Genomic DNA, 17341 nt, shown 5'->3' with positions numbered 1-17341 from the left:
ATTCAGGCAAAGGATGTAACGTGACATTATTTGAACATTATTTTATAACACTAATAGATACATGGTACTTTTAAAGGGATAATTCCGAAAAAAAAGACAATTCTGTCATTAATTGCCACTCCTATTTGGCTTTCATCAAAATTCTTTGAAAACATGCAATTAAAAAAGGTCAGGGACACAAATGCTTCACAATTATATCATAAAACTGGTTCATAGTGGAATTTATTATTAATACAACATTGATTCATAATTTGAATTAACCTATAAATATATAACTTATTTTTGCATTTTTTTTTTTGTGTATTTGCTTTAATTTGTATTATTATCTATTGATTTAGTTAGATTTATTCTAGTGTTTTAATGTGAGCATATTCATCGGGTCGACAAGTTGGAATGAAATCAGTCAAGTCAGTGAGGTTGAACTGATTTGATTCTCATGTTTAATTCACTGTTTCAATGATTCATTAATAAATAATCACTTCATTTTCAGTCTGTGCCAATTATGTGGCTAAAAAAGGTGATTTGTCCCTTTTTTTGAAACTTGGAAACTTAATTTCCTATTTGTTGTAATAATATTACAAAAATAGCCCAGCTGAAAGTCTGAATTTCATTTGTAATCTTTGGAATGATGTTAAAGTTAACAAATGATGACAGAATTTATAGTCCTGCATGAACTATCCCTTTAAAAAAACAAGCTTCTCTGAACAGTTATATCACCTTTTTTCCCAAGGTGCAGACTGACTCAAGCGAGAAATACCATTCAGGCATGTTACATAATTACGAAATCGTCCACCGGTTAAATAATTGACATTGGAAGAGACTGCTAACTGTTCATCATCATGTGTTCCTAATCAGCCGCATTTTATTCCTTATTAAGCATGCCATAAGTCTTCTCGCAGGCCTGGGAAATGTCACGCGTTACTCTTTCAAGAAAAGCCAGCATGCGACTGTGTTTGGAGTCTCTGAGAGGTTTCTCCTCAGCTTGACAGAATGATTAAATATACTCAAGAGTTACGCAGTAAATAAATTAGATACAATAGTTGAATAGAATTTATATCTAAAAATACAGAAAAATCAAGCTAAAGCAAGGTATACGTTCAATAACAAGGAAAGAGGTAGTGTGTCTAACCCAGGAGCCACGATGACCCTGTAATTACCACTGAGACTGCACTATGTTTCCACCCTTCAATCTGAAATCCCTGTGTTTGAACAGCTGCCCAGGACCAGCTGCTTGGTGTACGACTAACGGGGAACCACAAGTCACACAGGACTCTGGAACTAAACCACAAACAGCCCATTTCATTTTATAAAAGCGGATTCTTTCATAGTGAGCACTTTGATAGCAGGTGATCCTAACAGTAATTACATCACTACATCTACTATTTTTATAGACCATAAACATATAGCAATAGTACCCTAATATTTTTTTAAACATCATGTGAGTGAGATTTTTTAAAACATTAAGACATCTATGACCTCACATGTTATGGTTACGTTTACCGACTATTACATGTGGGCACAGCAGGCAGGCTTATGACTATTATTATTGAATATATTCAATTGGTTGAATTGTTCATGCTCCTATGTCTTGTATATAATGAATTCACAGCACTGACAAGCAAATTCTGGGTTGCCATATGTGTAGAATGAATCCCAGGCAATCCCTGCTCAGACTGATTAGAAACAGGACATGTCCTTCATTGTATATATACGTCTGTGTGTAAGGAGGAGGGAGGCGATGGACTCCGTAATTAACTCTGTCACATTTTTACAAGCTGTTAATGAACTTGTATAACTCCTACAATTTCTTGCCACACGTCCATCTGCGACAGTAGAATTAGAAGCAGACACAATATTGTGTCAATTACAATTAGAAAGCTATTAGGAAGCAGATGCAATGCTAAAAGTCATTATCAGAAGTGTTTGAACAGTCCTACTCATCCAGCACTGAAAATATTAATTAAAGTAAATGACACGGAGAGATCGTTGTAACTTCAAACAGCTGCTCTCACATTTGCTGTAGCATTTAACAGCAGTTTTGAGAAGAAATTGAATGTGTCTAAACACAGATTTTGAAAATAAACATCATTTATGTCTAATAAGCTCTGTTTATTTTAGTGGTGTGGTCACACTTAGTTCCATACTTTGGTTCATTATTGGTTCAAAAAAGAGAAAGAAAAAAAATTGAGCATTTGATTCTTTATATATTTATATTCTGCAGCAGAACTTACTAAACACCCCAAGCAATTTTGTACGCTGAGTGTTCTCATTCAATTTGTGCTCATATGATGCTATTTTTATCAGTACAGAAGCCAAGAAGAGCTTAAAAATTAAGAATAGCGGCAATTATTCCTGCATCACACATATGATCTTCTGCAGGGAGACACATATCTGATGTCTGTATTGAACTGTTATGGGCAACATCGTGACTATTAAAAAAACTAAAATACTTGAGCATTCTGAGATTTTGCATCATCTAATATTCAGTGTGCAAATTATACATTGACAATCGGGAAGGGGGACTTTTTCGGTAGTTGCTTGGTAATACATGCTTCAGTAAATCAAATTTGTGAATGTATTTAAATGACATCTAATTTATTGATAAAATGTTTACGCTTTCAGTGTTTTGACGGATATTTTGCGACTATTTTAGAGGCTACTGTAGGTCTAACTATACAAAATATCTGTCTAATTTTCTTTTTTTAGGCTACATGCAGATGTAAACACCAATTTTACAAGAGACATGTTTTGCGAATACTTAAGATGTCTTTCTGTGCTCTAGAACTATCAGTTTCAGACTGTTGAATGTTATTAGCCCTAGCATTGATTGGCATGATTATGCATTCACAATGGTATGAACCATTATGGGGGGGGGGGGGGGGGGGGGGGGGGGGGGTCAAATGTATATTTATATTATCCATTGTTAATTATTGATATATAAGATATAGATCGGAGATCTGAGAATGCTGATCTCTGATCTATATCTTATAATCTGAGACCCAGAAAAAAACCCCACCCACCAGCCCTGTAATTCGCACCCTGGTTATATCATGTTCTGATTTTTTTTTTAAGACATCTTTGGTGCATGTTGGAGCACATATTTTATCCTAACTGTATAAGGTTTGTGCAAAAGGAAACCAGGATACCAATCTTTTTAGTAGTATACATTTTTGGTGGTGTCAAGGATGGGATGGCAGCATTCACACATTCAAATAAACCATGTCAACAAATCCATTTTATTATAACAAAGTCAGTCAATTGTGAACACAACCCAGATCAATAATATAACTTGACCATAAAACAGGATTACTAACATTATGAGAAAAAACATGTTTAAATGGTTAAATATACCCTCAGGAATGCAATTCTGATTCTGGAACCTGCCAGAGCATGATTGGTCTAATTTTGATTAGCAGTTGCCTTTTTTGTTCCAAACACCTGGCAACCCTAATCAAAAAGGTCAAACATCAGAGGTGAGAACTATGGATGAACTATCAATAATGTAAAGGTAATTTTTCACACTAAAGCTTTTTTCTTTCTTTCTTTCTTTCTTTCTTTCTTTCTTTCTTTTATTTTTTTTGTATGTATAATGCTACAAAAAGCAATGTGACGCCAATATTAGTTTCGCAAACATCTGTTTACATTTCTGCAAATACACTTCCACTTGTGTTTCTTATCACTGAGACAGTTTCAACACTAATCTAGACAAGCACTTGATAAGTGGGATTGGAAGCCTTATCCTAATTATTCTTCATTCATACTAAGTGGATTGTAAAATGTTCAAAGAACAATGAACCTCACAGGAACAAACACAGACTTACCTTTCAACAGACCTATAATATCTATCAATACTGTGATTAACAGATACTTGCATTTTCTGTCAACACAAAGTCTAGCGTGGTTATAATTTTGATGCCTGTTCAGCTTATAAAACAAGACAGTGTCTAAACACACACCGAAAATGCTGCTTTGGCGTGCTTACACATCTTACAACCATCACAAACAACACCATTATTCTTTAAAAAAACAGATAAACCATCAACCACATCATTTTAAACTTAATATTAGCTACTAATTGCGGACTTGTAGACATACTGTACCTTTCAGCATCTCTGATGTCGCTTGTCGTCACACGGTGTCCTGTCCATATTAGTCCATCTCTTATCCGCTTCCTTTCATATCCACAATAGCACTTGATATCACGCCGTCAAATTACGGTAAATTAACCTGTCATTGTGCTGCAGATGTCAGAAATCGAGTCTCATTGCTTCAGATGCGAATGAGGATGCGCAGTTCATTGTCACAATGGTAGAGTCAGTGCAAGCAAACCCCCGCGGTCCAATAATACACTGCTGGCAGACAACGCTCCGGATACGGCACGCGTCAGGAGATGCTGAGAGAGAGCCTCGTGCTGCTGATTCTCTATGCTCAAAACAGCCATTCAGCACAGAATCTAGGCAATGTTTTTGGTGGATAACTGTTTATTATTACGCCCTGAAAATAATGTAGCTACCGACGAATGTTCTGAAATTGCAGCCAAGTTTGGCAAATGTAACTGTCCCCCATTAAATAATTAGCATAGCTAAAACTACAAGAGCGTGAGCCTATTAAAATAAATATAATAATAAAACTATTTAATACGATAACTGAAGATAACGACTAGCCTAATTTTTGACGAATCCGCCATTTTTAACGGCCAAAGTGTCGTCACTTAGCAAAAATCAACGAAGATGCTAACATTGCGTTACTGCAAAGTTCCTGGTTCCCAAACAAGACCAAGATCTAAATTTACAGACAATTGGATGCTTTAACAGGTTATGTATTGGTTTGTGTGTTTATGCAATTGCAAAATATTTGTATGATAATTATTTATGCACAGCAGTTTTACTATAACATTAACGTTACCATTGTTAAACGACATGTAACGTTATCAAAGGCAAATCTAATTTGTGGTCACTGTGGTTTAAGAAGGTCTAGCTTGTTTAATTATAAAAGAACTATGGTTATTTTTTGTAAATAACCGTTAATTAGGTGTGCTAATTAACGTTGTATTAGGTTTTGTTAGTTTAAAAAAAAAGTCTGAACATTTCTGAAAATTTGAAAGTCTAGGCCTACAGATCGTAGTCTGTGACTCACAGATGACTTTAAACTTGCTAATTTCATATCGATATTTTATTTGTAAATATTAAATAGGTGACACGATGGCTCAGTGGTTAGCACTGACGCCTGAAAACAAGAAGATAGCTGGTACAGCTTCTCCTTTTGTTTGTGTGAATATGTGTGAATGCTCCGGTTTCCCCCACAGTCCAAAGACATGAGGTACAGGTGAATTGAATATACTAAATTGGCCTTAGTGTATGTGTGTGAATGAGTGTGTATGGATGTTACCCAGTACTGGGTTGAAGCTGGAAGGGCATCCACTGTGTAAAACATGCTGGTAGTTCATTCCACTGTGGTGACCCTGATGAATATTGGGACTAAGCTGAAGGAAAACAAATGATAATTGAATAATGTGTACTAGTCAATGCTGCCATAAATTATCCTACATTATTCTACATTCTAACAAATTATGATCACTACAGCCATATTTTTAAAATAAGTAATAAAACAAATGTAATTTATAAGAACATTAAAGAGACAAAGTTAGTGTACACAATAATAAAGAGCTTCAGGCTTTCATTAGTCAAAAAATCTGCTGTTTACTTTGGTATTTTTATCAAAATGTATCTAAAAAGGTTACCGCCTGCAGAAGCATCTTTTCTTTTGGCTGTGCTGATAAAAGATGTAACTAAATTTAACACAGTTGGTCATTTCAGGAAAAAGAAGAAAAGCCTAAAATAGATTTTTTTACTCTGTCACATCCATTATGAGCAAGCTTGAACTAACAGGGAAAATTGTTGAGTTACATCCTTAAAGGGACTTTGGTTACATAACTAAAGCATAGTGAATAAACTCTTCTGTGTCCTCTCATTAAAGGCAAAGAAGAAAAAGATGAAACTGAAGAGCAGCTCATATAGCTACAGGATATCAACAAAGTAAACAAGGTAAGCTAAAAAGTTCACATCTTTATATTAAACATGAGTTTAAAGGAGTTAAGACCACTTTGGAAGATGATTACACAGTATGGTTTCACATGTGATTCAAGAAGCGAATTTAGCATAATACGGTTATCTGTTTCTGTCTTTGGTAAACAAGGAAACAATTTTCACCACTGGAGCAACACTTTACTTGAAAAGCATAATTATGTGTTACTTACTAGTTAATTTAAACGAGCAAGCCAAGTCTTCAAAATTTACCCACAACTGCATGATAATAAACAAATTGTTGTCAAATGTTTTGGGGTCACGAAAAACACATGGTACCTCTACAAACCACAGCCATCTAAAGTCATGCTGCTGGCTTCGGTTCTGTCTGATTTTTGAAGGCCACCTTGTGGCCAAGATTTGGTAAAGCACGTAATCAGATTTACAAAAACAGCTGGACAAATCAGTTAAATTTATCAGATTCTCTCCTAATTATTTCAGACGGACAGTTTAGTGTCACTGTAGAAAAATCTGAGAAGATGAGCACAACAAATCAGCAGGGAAAAAGAGCATAATTTCATAGCAAAAAATACCTTTTGGATTTTCTTGCCAATTTAAGGACATTAATTCAACCCTAAAACAACACGAATGTTAAGTCCTAATACATGTTAAACACCTGTTTAACATTTGTTAAAATGTTAAAATTTCAATAAGAAAACATCAAAACATTATGAAAACTTAAAAACAAAGAAAAAAAGAAAAAAAAATGTGTTAAATAAAATAAAAATAAATGAATAAATTGAACGGTTAAAAAAATAAATAAAAACTGTAAAAACAGATGACCATAGCGTGTTTGTAAAAGCCTTTTTTGTACAAAGAATAAAGTGGGGTGAGGTGTTATTAAGTGCCCCTCCCAGTCTCCACCAGTCATCACTCTGTCCCTCAGTCATCCACGGGTTTGTTTGGAGCTGTCAAAACAGCCTGCGATTCGTCAGCCATTCCTCAATGTCTATGTTAATATTACACACTGCCCTCCGTGTCCACAGACTCCCATTTTTTGTTTTTCTAATTATCGATCTGCTCGCTGTCATCATGACCCCTGAGGGAAGAATCCATGTGGAGGCGAAATGGAGCCCAGAGTTGGCAGCGAGCGAACAAGTCCAGCGCACGAAAAGGGGAAATGCACCAAATTCCACTGTGCTCCCCTCAGAGCAGCAGGGCTGGAGCTCAAACTGCTGTTCCCAGCACAAGAAAAGCCTCATCTGGACAACAAAGCACAGAGATGGGCTTGTTTTATTACAGTCCTATCTATCGGAGTCTGAGACTTTGTTTGGCATGTGCACGCTAAATCACTGATTTAATTATAGTTTAAAGATATAGTGATGATCAGTCCTGAAAAATGATAATCTGATTCTTTTGTGTTAATTTAAATATTTATTTAAAAATATAATAAAAATGTAATTAGACTTAAAATATGATAATATATAATCCATAATACAATTAATTCATGATGCCTCATATTTTTATGCTGGCAAAACAAAGCTCTGATTATAATAAATAGTCTTTTTCATTCATAAGACCAATTGTCAGCTTTGGTATAGATGGTATTGGTTATCAAATTTAAATTCACCAAACTTCTAGCACAAGACATGAAATATAATTGAACATAGTTGATTGTTGAAATACTTAGTTGAAATATAGTTGATATAGTTAAAATATACTTTAATTTCCTTGTTCTTCAAAAAACATACTAGGAAAACCAATGAACTTGAAGCCAAACATTTTAATGTGTTTTTAAATAAAATAAAAAATATAAACTAATAATAATATAAATATTTTAAATGCTAAATATAATATTTCATTTATTAAAGCATTTGTAAAACATTGTATAACAGATTATATATTGTTTTTTACCAAATTAACTTTTCCAAAGCTTCTAGCCCAATACATGAAATTTAGTTTATAGTTGAAATAGTTTGTTAAAATGTAGTTGAATGTTTTAGAAACATATAGGAAAACCAATGAACTTGTAGCCAAAATTGTTATTGTGTTTTTAATTTAAAATAATAATAATTCTACTTATAATAAAACTTTAATGTTATTATATAAAAAAATAAATATTCTTTATATAAAAATGCCAAAAATATATCTCTTATTAAATTCTAAATATAACATTTTATTTATCTAAAGCAGTTGCAAAACATTTTAAAACAGGTTACATTTTGTATAGTACTTGATAATATATAATCAACAATACTAATTTATAAATAAAACGAATTAATTATGCCTCAAATTTTTATGCTGGCAAAATATAGCTCTGATTATATAATAAATACTCATTTTCATTTAGTTTTCAAATTTTTATTTAATTTCATTTTTTAGAAATGTTATTGTGTTAGCAAATTTAAATTCACCAAACTTTTAGCACAATACATGAAATATAGTTGAATACAGCTTATAGTTGGTATACTTAAAATTGAAGTTCCTTTTTCAGAAACATACAACGGAAACCAATGAACTTGAAGCCAAACTTTTTAATGTGTTCTTATAAAAAAAATTAAATATATATATAATATAACTAATAGTAGTTAGTAAAACTTTAATATTTAAATGCTATATTTCATTTATTAAAGCATTTGTAGAACATTGTAAAACAGATTATATATTGTGTTTTACCATATGTTTTTTCTTTGCAAAGCTTCTCGCACTTGACATGAAATTTAGTTGATAGTTGAAATAGTTTTTTGAAATTTAGTTAATATAATTTGTCGAATTTCCTTTTTATCAGAAACATACTAAGGAAACCTATAAAATTGAAGGCAAAAATGTTTTTTTGTATTTTTAAATAATAAAAAAATATTAATATTCAATAAACCTTTAATATTGTTACATAAAAATGTATTTTCACATGTGAAAATCATTTGTAAAACAAAGCATATTATATTTTGTAGATTATTTGATATATATATATATAATCAATAGTACTAGTACTAGTAGTATATAATCAATAGTACTAATTCATAAATAAAACTAATTCTTCATACCTCATATTTTTATTCTGGTAAAATAAAGCTCTAATAAGATAATAAATACTTATTTAATTTCCGTTTTATATAGAGGTTATGTGTTTTTAAATGTAAATATACCAAGCTTTCAGCTCAAGACATGGGAGTTACAGTTAATTTTCCTTTTCTAGAATCATACTAAAGAAGCCACTTAACTTGAAGCCAAAAATGTAATTGTGTTTATTATTGAAATGTAATAATTCAATTGAATTAATAATTAAATAAAACGTGTGTTTTATGTCAGCAAAAATATAGGTTCTATTAAATGATAAATATAATATTTCATTTACCAAAACAGTTCTAAAACAATGTAAAACAGATGATATTTTTTACCAAAGATAAATTTGTAAAGCATCTCGCACAAGACACGAAAGTTACAGTTGGATTTCCTTTGTTTCTGAAACATACTACGGAAAACCAGAGAATTGCTCCATCCCTGGGAGCCAAAATAGGTCCATTGGCGCATAAATCTTCTCTAAAGATATTCTTGAATGTTGCAGTGTAATATTTCATTAATTCAAAAGGCGGTGGAATGCTTTTCATTAAATACAGACAGATGGTTTCTAGGTTTTCCCTTAGTGTACGAGTTGAATATGAACCAAGACGTCATGCTCACCTGTGGGTTTTTTGGGGCCGCCTGCTATCAATGAATGCCAGTATAAAAACATCAACAAAGTGAGTTTTAAATACTTGCGCATTTCTTTATGAGCCAAATGATTTACAAGCCTCTCTGGATACATGCATGAAAAATATTACAATTTACTCATAGGCCCTTGTAAAGAGGTGACTTTTGATTAATAATGTTAAACAAAGCCTAATTTCTCAAATGTCACGTACATCGTCTCTTTAAATTTTAAAACATTCCAGATGTGCTGGACTTATAATGATTAGCATGCACATTTGAAACTGTATCTAGTTACCGGCTTAAAGAATGCTATATTCATTAGTGGAAGTGAACGTTTTAGGAATGCACTTCTTTAAATTTGCACTACAATTCGGTTTTTAAAATCCCATTAATCCCTGATTTCAGCTCAGAGCTGTAAAGTGGATATTTGTATGCTCTTACAGTACCACCATTGAATATAAATGATTTCTAAGTCAGTCATTCTTTATTAATGCTTCATGTTGTAGCAACACTCACTATGAATATTTCAGCTGAGTAACAATGAATTGACTTCTGGGTTTGATCAAAAATAGCATGGAATGAGTCCAAAAACATTATGCCCATTATAGAGCATTTAACATTCCTGTTTTCTTAAGGTCATTATTTGACAATACTAATTAGGCCATTTTGCATGGAACGTGCAAACACTTAATGTGTAATCCAAAATGAACCAATACATTCACGTAAGCTTGCAAGCAACTCTAATAGGAAAAGGTTTAAATACTTGCTAATTTTCCTGTGGGTCAACTGGGTTTTTTTACTGGACTTATTTCAGACTGTTTAAACTCGGGTTAAAATATACACTTTATTGTTCGAGATGTAAAATCGAGAATGGTGATTTAGTTCATGCTCTATGGTCCTAGACTGTTTGTACTAGGTGGTTGGGCAGACAACAAAATAAATTATGAAAACATAAAATCCTGGTTCCAAACCAGTTTATTGATTGGCAGACAAATAATTCTTAGGAGCTGGAAATCAGAAGATGCCCCGTCCCTTCATGAATGGGCAGTAGAACTTGCTAGAGTGGCCGCATTTGAAAAAATGTCTTATACGCAAATGGACAAGCTAAACCTATAAAAATGGTACTTAACCTGTTTAGAAATAGAACCATAAAAATGTGTGAGAAATATACTGATTGTGACAGTGTAAATGTGGTATGTTATTGACTAAACTTACCTATTTGTTTTTTTTTATTGTATTTTGTTTTCATTTTCTCTTCATTATATAAAAATGGAGGCTTTATCTGTATTTAATGATAGCCAAGCCGGGACCTTAAAGTTGTAGTTAGGGATTAGTTTGGGTTGGGTTTGTTAATAGAGTAAAATGTTGATTCTTTACAGAGTTGTATTCTGTATTCCATTCTGAAATTTACCTGAGAATCAATAAAATTGTTAATCACTAAAATATATATTTACTGGGTAAATTAATTACAAATTATGTGATGAAAATTGTTAGTAAAACAATTAAGTAATCCCTTTTCAGTATTAGGAAATGCATTCTGATTTATAATTATATTATGATTTATTTAAGAGGAATTTTAGCCTAACATATCTATAACATTGAAATTACAATAGCATTTCAAGTAAATATTTTAGGTCAAAAGAAATTTAATAAAAAAGCTGTGAATGACTGATTCAAAACTAAACTATATGAAACAGTATGATCTATTCTTTTTTTATAATGGACAATAAAAGGAGAATTAAGAAAAAAGTTGATGAATTGTTGTGTTTATACAACCATGTATTCCATAAAATAACAGTAATCTGAATTTGAGCATTTTAAAACAATGTACTGTAATCTGATTATAAGACTACATGTTTAGAATCTGATTGAATAATCCAGATCACGTGTATGTGTCAGGTACTATACAATACATTTTCCTCCACTTCACTATTTTTAACCACTAATTGGTTTTGTACACAAACAGGAGCTAGATGAACATTTCTGACTGTTTCTTGTGTATTGATTCTGCAGTGTCTTTTGCATGACACGGCATTCTGAAAATGCATTGCTCAAGCTAAAAGAAGCTTAAAGGTTTAAAAGACCTTCCAGTACCATGTGTCTCTTTTTTTAAATACAAAAAGTTCTGCCAAGCAAGGTGTGAAAACGGCTTGTTCACTGTTTTTCTGTGCAAACATGGATTCGATCAACAGTTTTGACACTGCGCACCAAAACATGTTATTTTTTATATACCTTACTTTGATTATTTACAGCTACTCAGCTAAGATAAAAAGGGCTGTCATATTTCCTAGTTCCTCTGAAAGGCCTGTCCTCAAGAGGCTCTGATAGGTCAGCTAACCTAATGTGCTGTGATTCGAGGATTGGCTCCACGTCATGCCCCTACAAGCACACGTTTTTTGCTGTGCAAACAGTCGTATCAGTTTGCCTGAATCAGAAAATGAAGAACACACAGCTAAACCTCACGCCTGCTCTCTAAAATAAAATCTAACAAGTGTCTTTCACATATATTCAGAATAAGCATATGTAAGTAATATAAAAGTTCTCAAATCTTGTGATTTTTTAATTTGAGATGTAGAATGTACGGAAAGTGACCACATAGAGAGACATTGAAAGCATTTGCATAGAGAGACACTGAAAGCACTGCTTAAGATTGTGGGTGGTTACAGGGGTTTGACTAATACATATGAATTTGTGGCTAAATCGTTAACGGTGCCAAACAGCATTTCCCATTGTTTACATCCTAAAAATACTTAGAGGTTGTGGCTCACAATCCATAGCCTCGTCAGTAGAAGGAGTTTTTAGCCGAACCCAGCGCTGAACTGGAAGAGATTCTGGAAGCTCTTCTTTGTCAAATGCTTGCTATATATTTATTCATTCATTAATTTTCGGCTTAGTCCCTTTATTAATCTGGGGTCGCCACAGCTGAATAAACCGCCCCTTGCTATATATATTTTTATAATTCTCTGGAACACAATTAAAAATAAACTGTGGGCACTTCTGTGTCATTTCCTTTGAAAGTCCAAATATAGAAACAAAACACGCTCTGAGGAAATAGCAGTGTTTGTAGTACATTTTAGCTTTCTCTGCTACATTACAGCGCCTCCAGCCACACCCCTTTGCTGCACTTATTTGATATCTCTAACCCTGATTTTATTTGTTTGTAGTCCCCAATCTTTGTTCGCTGTAGGCTTTGCTAAGCTAACTCTGTAAACGCCAATGTCTTCGTTTGCATTGAACTTTGGGTGTATTACATTCAGAGGTGTTTTTTATGTTCACACAGCTACATTACACTGAAGTATAAAATTTGATATTATAGTCGACCACCTTTTTAAATAACAACATGTGCATTAAAAAATGTAACTCTAAAAGTTCAAAATACCAAAATGCTGTGAACGGCCTATAAGCTCTCTGAATTGAAGAATGCTGTAGAGCTATCAGAACATAAATAAACTGACGGGAAATAAAATCAAATTCTCCTTTCCTTCATCAAAATGAAACAACACAGAAGTAGATGAATACATTTATTTTTACAGCATCTAATCCTGACATTAATGCCTTTGTTGAATAAAAACCAACAATTTGCTTTCATCAATTCCAGCTAATTAAAACAGACTGAGCAGAATAAATGCTTGCATTAAGTTTTCTCTGTTCTGCACTTGCTTCTCCTAGCGTCTCTTTCTTTTTTATTCTCTCTTTGCAAGCGTGTGTGTGTGTGTGTGTATGTGCTGTGCTGTGTGCGTGCATGCAAATGTCAGTGTGTGTGCCAGTAGAGAAAATTAAACACAGACTTTCCGTGGCAGGCGTCATCCCCAAATTGCACATTTGGTGGGGAATTTGACCTGGCTCGAGATGTGACAATAATATTCATTTCAGCAAGTATACCCCACTGCACCCCTATTTACACGCAGTAGAGATCCTTTCTGAAATAGAAAACCAACCCCAAGCAAACGCAGAGCAAAGAGAGGAATGATTGAGGGAGAGAGAAAATAATTTCTCCCAGTTTTGGAAGATAGAAACCAATGGTAAGCAGATCTAAGAGTAGTCTGTTTGGAGAAGATATGATGGATTGGGGCTTTAAGAAAGATTAATGGCTAGATTACTTCCTCCCTGTAAAGTTAAAACAATAGACTCTGCTATATGTAATACAAAACGAACTGTTACTTAAAGTGAAGGGGTATTCCTAAAACAAAAGCTTTTGACCTTTTCTTTTGATGCGTATGCGGGCTTGACCTCATCCCTTGTATTTCCATCACTTTTGTCTTCATAACTTTGATTTCTTCTCCTATGCGACTATATTTAAGTTTGAAACTGCACAGGGCTGGTCAACAATTGGCTTCCTTGCATAACATATTTCATGAAGAAAGGATCAACTGTCTGAATTTAAATCCTAAATTATCCTCTTCAGGAATGACCTTTCTTTAAAACCTGAGGAAATGGTGTGACAAAAGCTATTTGCTTTGTCCTGCGGTTTTAACAGGCACTAGAGGGATTGAGGTGCGCGGTGGATGTTGACCTTTGTGTTTGACTTGGGCGCCGTTGTCACAGCGCTGCTTCCTCTCCAACAGGCCGGCGCCACCGTTGGGACTTTCTGTCATCTTGGCCCGACTGGCAAGAGTAATGAAAGCAGGAAGCCATCCAGCTCAAATTAGTGATGGTTTAAACACTGGGGTCAGCCTAAACAGCCTGTTCCACACTTCTTGAATATATCAGCAAACGTGTGACAAGGCCTCAGATCCTGTCAGCAAAGTAAAGTGGGAATTTCATGTTGGATGTTTTTTGAACATTTTTTGGTTATATGCTAACATTTTAGTGAGAACAGCACCCTTTATTAGTGTTAAAAGGAAGTGTGCTTGTTTTAGACTAGGTATCTTGGAATGGACCTTGAAGTTTCCAGTGAAGCTTACCTAGTGTTGGCAAATCAAAGCATAAACAAATGTTATTTCTAACCACTTCCTTTCAATGAAAGTCTGCTCATTCAGATCCATCCAATGAATATTTTGCTACTGGTGCAACATGGCAAAGTAAATACTCTACATGATGGGGCTAATGAGCTTGTCATCTGTCATCTTTGAACTCAATACAAGAACACACAGCTTATATCTCACAGTTTTTTTCACTCAGAATTCAGAATGCAATTCAGTTTTACATTTTTATTTTTTATTGCAACTCAGTTTTTAAAACTCACAATGCTGGCTTTTTTGCAACCCAGGCTTATTCTGAAAACTTACCGCTATATACATTTCTGGAGAGCACCAAATATGTGCCAGGAGGTATGTTTTTTGCAGTTTTTGTTTTCACGAATGCACCAGAGTGCCTGCTGTTCTTGTGTAAATCCACAAGAGGCCACTGTCGACTGACTGACTGAATAAATGACTGACTGGCTGTTTCTCAATATGTGGTCTTCATCGATCTTGCGTCGTCGTGTTCTCCTGTATAACGTCATCATCAACCGCCAAGGTTCAGTTCCAAAACTGCGTTCTTGATATCGAGGATTCGTCGATGCAGACTTGAGCATCGAACTCGCTCTAAAAGTCCCAGAAGTCATTGCGACGAAATAAAGGAGGTGGGAAGCACCAATGTAGATTTATTATTAAAGTTCGGAGACAAAACTTACTTATCTCAGGAAGTTGCCCAAAATTAGATGGTGAAAGTAAATATTAACATGAAAATCTTAATGAAAGCATGAACAAAATAAGGTAGTTTATTTGCTCAAATTTATATTAAAATCTGTTTTATTTGTATTGTGCAAAGTATATTCGTAAGGTTTTTGTGCATGCTATATAATGAACATATATAACAGACTTGAACCCCGTCTTCGTGGTCAGCTCCTCTCAAGTCTGCCAACACGGCGAGCTACCAGACAAACTGGTAACAGCAGCAAAGCTGTCCATATAAAAATAAGCAGTCAGCTGGTAAGCACGTAAAGGAACAGCCTCATACCGCCCCGTAGCACTCATTTTAAAGACGGAATACAGCCATACTTATTTCTGGCTACATAATTCGTGATCTCCAGAAATGTATATATATACTGTATATATTTCTTTTCCCCCAGTCTGGGTTTATACCTCATAATTTATCTTTTTTCTCTGTGTATTCAGAATATTAATAATATCCCAACATGGAAAAAAAGAAAAACGTGACTTTTTTTCTCTCTGGATTTTATAGGGCAAAAATTGTTATGTTAAAAAAGTCTAAATTGCAAGACATAGAATAACAATAAAAACAAGACAAACATAAAAAAAAACAATAACTGTATATATAAAATTATTTATAAGTCGGTAAAAACACATCTGTGATACTCTGTGAATATTAACATCATACACTGTAAAAGATGCTTAATTTGTGGATTGAACATAAAACATTTGAGTTGTCCTCCCCAAAAACCAAATAATTGTATTGTTTCAGCTCATTTTAAATAAGTAGATTGAACAAACAGTAAAAACATACTTTTTTTTAGTATAGTACTTAATTTTGCATCACACATTCTTGTAGCTGATGGTAGGTCTCCTATTATTTATTGACCCCTTCAAGGTCAACTCAATGTTTAAGTGTATTCCATTAGAAGGGTATTTTTTTCTCCCTTTTTTTTAAACGCATTGCCAAACCACACAGAAGGAAAGACAGATTTTTGCTCTGAAGTAATTTGGCAAGAGAGAAAGATGTTTTGGTCTGTATTTCTTCTCAGTTCCACACTCCAGAACAGGCAGAGTTGAAAGCTGTCACCAGGCTAGGCCAGGGCTCACATGTGTTTTGCTCTGAGCCATGTAAACCCAAACCCCAATCCACTTCTCCATTGCCCCATTTATAAATAAAGGCCTTTTAACAATGCATATTTTGAATAGTTTAGCTGTTGAGGGATTACATGTGACTTTTTCGTGCAGTGGAAGCTGAAGTTGATTATATGGTGATGACGAAGACCGATGTCACATCAGCCACCAGCGTTGTGCATGCGGGCAGTTTGTTTAAAGGATAGAAATGAAAATACATATTCATCTGAGTCTGAGACGTCCAAACAGCCAGTTAACAACCCCCAAAAGTCTATTGCTTGATAATTAACATGCTTTGATCTTGTAGAGACAACCTGTAATTACAGACAGCGAAAGCATAGCAAAATAGAAAGCTATATGGCTGTCACAAGGGGAGACACTGTCTTTGCTTTCAACAAGTTTGCTTGCTTTTTTTTTGAAAGCACAAACACAGCAATGCAGTGGCAGTAATGTTTTATATAATAAAATTATTCTTTAAATTAAGTTAATTTTGGGCTGCATGTTGGCTTCCTTAGCATAAAACATATGTCATAGTATTTTGCGACCACTGATGAATCAGGAACTATACCAAAGGATAGTAAGTGCAGTGAGAAGTTAATTCTAAAAATGTAACTAAATATTAGCTTTATTATTTTCACTTGCAGGAACATAAAACCTCTTGATGCTGCTTGTATTGTAGGAGACACTCAGATTTTAAAAACACACCAGTTCATTTTTTTAAGCTTCCAGTCTAATATACTGTTCACACAAAAAGTATTACCATTTTCTCAGAATGCAAAATCACATATGTCGTGCCAAGTGATGCACTATATGCTATGCACTATTAGCACTGCACTTTGTTCACAAACGTAAAATTATTTT

At 33.9% G+C, this 17341-nt stretch overlaps 1 long non-coding RNA gene across 31 annotated transcripts in view; it reads left to right on the top strand.

Annotated features, from left to right (window-relative positions):
- The first annotated feature begins 4271 nt into the window (after nt 1-4271).
- The window catches only part of LOC103909331 (uncharacterized), an 81061-nt gene continuing 67991 nt past the window's right edge, over nt 4272-17341 (top strand). For 30 of the 31 annotated variants that reach the window (XR_012395949.1, XR_012395935.1, XR_012395937.1 and 27 more), the window contains exons 1-2: nt 4290-4814; nt 5977-6044. This is a non-coding gene — a long non-coding RNA (uncharacterized lncRNA). Of the gene's footprint in view, nt 4815-5976; nt 6045-17341 lie in introns of all 31 variants that reach the window. The other variant, XR_012395946.1, reaches the window with a different exon arrangement.

Source organism: Danio rerio, chromosome 20 (genome assembly GCF_049306965.1).
Source record: "Danio rerio strain Tuebingen ecotype United States chromosome 20, GRCz12tu, whole genome shotgun sequence".
Classification (NCBI taxonomy): domain Eukaryota; kingdom Metazoa; phylum Chordata; class Actinopteri; order Cypriniformes; family Danionidae; genus Danio; species Danio rerio.
The sequence above is the reverse complement of the archived record's forward strand: the minus strand, read 5'-3'. Positions and strand labels throughout refer to the sequence as shown.